Genomic DNA, 6,568 nt, shown 5'->3' on the forward strand with positions numbered 1-6,568 from the left:
TTCTTTTATAAGTAAGTCCCTGTTCCTGTTCCTCCTGACTAGGCAAGTCTTCTCAATTTTCCTCCAGCCACATCCTACAGGTGTGTACAGATTGGCAACCGGTTCATACCTCCGAGGGTGCAGAGGTCCCAGAGGAAGGGGCAGACTATCATCTTTGCCTTTTTGCAGACTTCACTGCTGATACTTTCAGGCACTGGAAAACAGGAGGCAATTGGGGACTGGAGTGGACCCCCAGCATACCACAGCAGCCCCACAGAAAAGTGGCCAGACTGTTAAGTGGGTGTCCATTTCCATATCTTATCTCCTCGATGGGCAGGCTCTCCTGACCTGGGTCTCCAGCCAGCTCCCCACTGGAACTATCAAGCCTGTAGTGACTTGGCAATTCCCTGGACTGAGCTTCCAGGAGCAACTGAAATCCTCTGTGCCACTGCCTCTGCAGTGGAACTGCCCTTGCTTCCCTCAGAATACCAAGGGAGCAAAGACCCTAAGTGCCATATCGACACATCCAACAAGCTGCAGTTGACCCAAGGAACACACCAGTCCATCTCCCATGGGTACAACACACCCTCCACTGCTCATCACCAAACGGGGAACCCTGGCTTGGGCTCACAGCACACACCCTCCATCCTGGGGTGATTACATTAAGTAACTGCTAACTTACATCTCTCTGGGGTGGAGCCTCCAGGAGACAAGGAAAGTTGTAGAGCAACAAATCAGCTGACATGCAGCCCACAGGGCAGGGGCAGCTATCTCTCTAGGCTCCACTTGCTCTTATGAGACACTTTATCCCAGCACTTAAGGAGTGCTGCGGTCAGACCAGCCCTGTCTCATGTGCAAGATTGCCCAGCACAGATCAGATCTAAGAGTTACTTTCTTTAAAAAGGGGAGTTGCTTAAAAAAGAAATCTGGCCATGTTTGTGTAGAGCAGTTGTGCTGTGCTGGGGTTCACTTTTGAGAGAGTTCTCTGAGACCTGATCTCTCCTAGGCAGCTTTGCACATCAGGTGGGGCTGGTCTGACCTCAGCACCCCTTAGTCAGCTTGCCACTCCCAGGACCCCAGCCAGGCCATACCTGCTTACAGGACACTCTCAGGTGCACACATCATAGCTTCTGTACCAGTGGACCATGCCTGATCAGTGGAGAGCTGCAGCAAGGTGGCCCCTACACTCACACACCAGCCTGCACATCACCTCTCCATACTGCAGCTCTTTATATGGAAACTTCTCACATCACTTTGCTGTGTGTGTTTACATAGGTGGGTTTTTCTGTACTTGCCCTGATAGCACATGGGAGTGCAGCACACACCCCAACCCACACCAACTGCCACTGAAGATGAAGCCGTGGTGGGCACAGAACCAAAAACCCCACCCCACCAACATCTCACCCTTGAGGTAATGCTGTGCAGAGAAAAAGGGACCTTCTTATACCCTGAGTGACCACTGTTGCTCTGTGGGGGGGAGGGGGCTCAGAGAAGGCACCCAGACGTGCACTGGCCAGCAGTCCACCCCAAACCAGCACTGCCTCCAGTGCAACGGCACACACAGTCAGCAGAGACCCCCTGGCCCACACCCCAGCTGTCGTGCCTCCACCACCTGCTGAATGCCCACAGTGAGCAGGGACTTCTGCATCTGCTAGCATTTTGCTGCAGCTGCTGCACTTGGATCCCCTCAGTGCAGTGGACTCCAAACCTCAAGGAGTCAGAGAACAAAGTTGGGGCCCAATACGAGTTCCCCAGAGTTAAAGCACACAGTCCAGGAATTGGGAGCTGCATGTTGGCCCCTAAAATCCTCTAAAAACAAAGTCAGTTGGCTGAGTCCACCTTACACTACAGTCAAATCCTCAAGGTCATCAGATATAATAAAAGAAAAATACCCTGTCCAAAGGTCAGCAACCTCAATGATTGAAAAAGGATAAGCCCATAAAGATGAGAAAGGATCTGTGCAAGGACACTGAGAACTCAGAAAGTCAGCGTGCCTCCTTTCCTCCAAATGACTGCATCAGCTCTCCAGCAAGTGTTCAGGACTGGGCTGAGGCTGAGATGTCTGAAATGATACAAGCAGGGTTCAGGATATGGGTAGGAACAAAGTTCACTGAGTGAAAGAAGTATGTTGTCCAATACAGGGAAGCTAAAAATCATTGTACAACACTGTAGGAGATGACAGACAAAATAGCCAGTATAAAGAAAAACATAACAGACCTGATAGAGCTGTAAACCACACTACAATAATTTTCATAATGCAGTCACATGGTGATTGTGTGTGATGGCATTATGAAAATTATTGTAGTGTGTGTGGGCACCCGAGACTACTCTGTAAGCAGGTGTGGCCAAGCTGGGGTCCTGGGAGAGGCAAACAGACTCAGGAGGGCTGAGGTCAGACCAACTCCATTTCATGTGCGAGACCTCCCAGCAGAATAGACCAAGCAGAGGAAAGAATCTCAGAGTTTGAAAACTGGCTTTCTGAAATAAAACAGGGAGACAAGAATGGGGGAAAAAAGAATGAAAAGCAATGAACAAAACTTGCAAGAAATATGGGATGATATAAATGACCGAATCTGTGAGGAATTAACGTACCTGAAAGAGCTGAGGAGAATGGAACCAACTTGGAAAACATACTTCAGAATATCATTCATGAGAATATCCCCAACCTAACCAGATGGCCAACATTCAAATTCAGGAAATCCAGAGAACCTCAGTAAGATATGCCATGAGAAGATCATCCCCAAGACACATAATCTTCAGATCTTCCAAGGTCAAAATGAAAAAAAAAAAAAAAATACGTTAAAGGCAGCTGGGGAGAAAGGCAAGGTCACCTACAAAGGGAATTCCGTCAGGCTTAGCAGACCTCTCAGCTGAAACCCGACAAACCAGAAAAGATGAAATTCAACTTCTTAAAGGAAAGAAATTTCAGCCCAGAATTTCATGTCCAGCAAAATGAAGCATCATAAGTGAAGGAAAAATAAGATCCTTTTCAGACAAACAAATGCTGAGGAAATTGATTATCACCAGATCTATCTTACAAGAGCTCCTGAAGGAAGCACTAAATATGGAAAGAAAAGACCATCACCAGTCACTACAAAAATGCACTGAAGTAAACTGTCCAGTGATGCCAAAAACCAACCACATACACAAGTCTGCAAAATAACCAGCTGACAGCATGACGACAGGATCAAATCCACACATACCATGATTAGCCTTAAATGGAAGTGGGCTAAATGCTCCAATTGAAAGACACAGAGAACAAACTGGATAAAGAACCAAGACCCATTTGAGTATGCCGTCTTCAAGAAACCCATCTTGCACGCACTGCCATACATAGGCTCAAAATAAAGGAATGGAGAAAAATATTTCAAGCAAATGGAAAACAGAAAAAAGCAAGTGTTGCACTAATGGTTCCTGACAAAACAGACAAAACCAATAAAGACAAAAAAAGACAGAGGGCTGGGCGCGGTGGCTCACGCCTGTAATCCCAGCACTTTGGGAGGCCGAGGCGAGCAGATCTCGAGGTCAGGAGATCGAGACCATCCTGGCTAACACGGTGAAACCCGTCTCCACTAAAAATAGAAAAAAGTAGCCGGGCACGGTGGCGGGTGCCTGTAGTCCCAGCTATTCGGGAGGCTGAGGCAGGAGAATGGCATAAACCTGGGAGGTGGAGCTTGCAGTGAGCTGGGATCGTGCCACTGTACTCCAGTCTGGGCGACTGAGCAAGACTCAGTCTCAAAGAAAAGAAAAAAAAAGAAGGAGATTACAAAGGTGGTCCTGATCTTTGATAAATCTCATTATTGATTGATACCAACCTGGGCTATCTTTATTGCCCAAACCAGTAGGATAATTTGCTGAGGTTGGGGAGCTTCTCCCCTGCAGGGGGTTCCTGATCTCCCAAAATTTGGTTGAGATCTAAAGTTGATTTTGCTGTACAAGTCCTTTTCTGAAGTTCTACTCATTTCCAACAAGGAAGGCAAGTTTTCCTGCTTCCATGGCGATGGAGAGCAGGCACCTCCTTTCCTGAGTTTCGGCTTGCTTCTGACAGGAAAGGTAAGTGTCAGTTTTTTCCAGCCTCTAAGATGGCCTGAGCCTTATTTCCAGGTAAGTAGCTGAATTAGAGTTTTGTCTTAAAATTTTTTTTAATGACTAAAATTTAAGATTACCCACCAGCTGCTTTTAATCTCCTTACCATGAGAACACTCAGTAATCATATAAATGGTGCATTTGTTTGTTTGGCTCAATTCTTTGTGTTTGTTTGTGTTTGGGGTTTTACTGTTGTTGTTTCACTTTTCTCCCATCTCTTCCAGACTTGGTCAAATCCAAGGGAATGTTCCAAATTGTGGGGAGCAAGGCATCTGAATTAGCTAAAAGTCCTGTGACTGCAAAAGGAAAAAAAAAATCCAGTTATCAGAAATGATTTTTTTTGTTGTTGTTGTTTTACATAAGCGGGCTCATCTACATAGCAAGGCCATCTTTTGCTAGCCAAGGCCAGGCTGAAAGAGTAGTTTTGGTGACCGAATGTTAAGACTGCCCTGTTCACTACAGAAACCTGAGTTTGGTTCCTAAGTCTAGTTGTTTCTGTTTGATATTTGTGTTTCTTTTAAAATATCCGCAGTTTGTCCCAGCTATGATGTGGTAGTAAAAGTATCAAAAGGATTTTTTTTTAAAGTTCTATGATTAAAAGTTTACTTAAAAGCAAATTTCCTTTTTGTAAATTATACTTTAAGTTCTGTGGTATGCGTGCAGAACATGCGGGATCGTTTTATGGGTATACACATGCCATGCTCGCTTGCTGCATCCATCAACCAGTGATCTACATTATGGATTTCTGCTAATGCCATCCCTCTCCTAGCCCTTCACACTGACAAAACAAGCAATGGGGAAAGGATTCCCTGTTCAATAAATGGTGTTGGGAAAACTGGCCAGCCATATGCAGAAAACTGAAACTGGGCCATTCCCTTACACTTAATACAAAAATTAACTTAAGATGGATTAAAGAGTTAAATGCAAGACCTAAAACCATAAAAAACCTAGAAGAAAACCTAGGCCACCAACCGTGGAGAAAGATACTTTCAGTGAAATGCATGGTACAAACACGGACTCCCTGCTTCCCTGAGTGGGTCAGGTTGGCGAGTGGTCCACCTGCTCCAGGCGGATCCCTGCAGACATGGCTGGTTTCTCTTTGAGCCAGCTTGGCCTTGACTGGCATGCACAAGCCTCAGTGCAACAACTGTGCTTCAAATGGAGCCACACAGAGAAAAGGAGCAGCAGGTTCAGGAGCATGGTGTGAGCTGCCTTTGGGGCTCCAGTCCATTCCTCAGGGCTCAGATGGCACTACAGGCTTCCTGGTTGCCAAGAGGCAGGCCACAGGCCATCTTGAGGACGACTTTATATTGAAGTGCAGAAAGCAGCTAGGAGTTCCACCCAGTGGACTTGGCCTTCTGTGGCCCTGGCCAGATTTAGAATTTGGCCCCAGGCAGAACAAGCTCACTCAGAGCAGCATGGCAGTAGCTGGGGTCTGTGCATGCCAGGCAAGGTAAAGCTGGCTCAAGGAGCAACCAGCCATGTCTGCAACGGTGTGCCTGGAACCGGTGGAACAGCCACCAACCTCACCCACTCAAGGAAGGAGAGATGGCAAGGTTCCAACAGCCGGACTGGCTGCCACTTGATGGCTGATGGAGCAGCGGCCTGAGGAAAAGCAGATGGTACTGGGGCCCTACCTCTAGGATAGAACTGATGTACCCTGAGCGGCATCGAGTGAGGTTGGTGGCTGCTCCACCAGCTCCTGGCACACCCTTGCAGAGGTGGCTGGTTGCTCTTTGAGCCAGCTTGGGCTTGCCTGGCATGCACAAGCCTCAGTGCAACACTTGTCTTACAAATGGAGCCATATAGAGGAAAGGAGCAGGAGGCTCAAGAGCAGGGTGTGGGCTGCCTTTAGGGCTCCAGTCAATTCCTCAGGGCTCAGATGGCACTGCAGGCTTCTTCGTTGCCAAGAGGCAGACCAGAGGCCGTCTTGAGGAGGACTTTATGTTCAAGTGCAGAAAACAGAAAGGATTTCCACCCAGGGTCCGAGGCCTTCTGTGGCCCTGGCCAGACGTAGAATTTGGCCTCAGGCAGGACAAGCTCACTCAGAGCCGCACTTTGGTACCTGTGGTCTGTGCATGCCAGGCAAGGCCAAGCTGGCTCAAAGAGCAACCAGCCACCTCTGCAAGGGTGCCCCTGGAACAGGTGGAGCAGCCACCAACCTCACCCAGTCAAGGAAGCAGGGATGGCCAGATTCCAACAGACTGAGTGACTGCCACCTGATGGCTGATGGAGCAGAGGCCTGAGGAAAAGCAGATGGTACTGGGGCCCTACCTCTAGGGTAGAACTGATGTACTATGAGTGGTAGCGAGTGAGGTTGGCGGCTGCTCCACTGGCTCCTGGCACACCCTTGTAGAGTTGGCTGGTTGCTCTTCCAGCCAGCTTGGCCTTGCCTGGCATGCACAAGCCTCAGTGCAGCAATTGTCTTACAAATGGAGCCATATAGAGGAAATGAGCAGCAGGCTCAGGAGCAGGGTGTGCACTGCCTTTGGGGCTCCGGTCC

This window comes from Chlorocebus sabaeus, chromosome 2 (assembly GCF_047675955.1).
Source record: "Chlorocebus sabaeus isolate Y175 chromosome 2, mChlSab1.0.hap1, whole genome shotgun sequence".
NCBI lineage: Eukaryota > Metazoa > Chordata > Mammalia > Primates > Cercopithecidae > Chlorocebus > Chlorocebus sabaeus.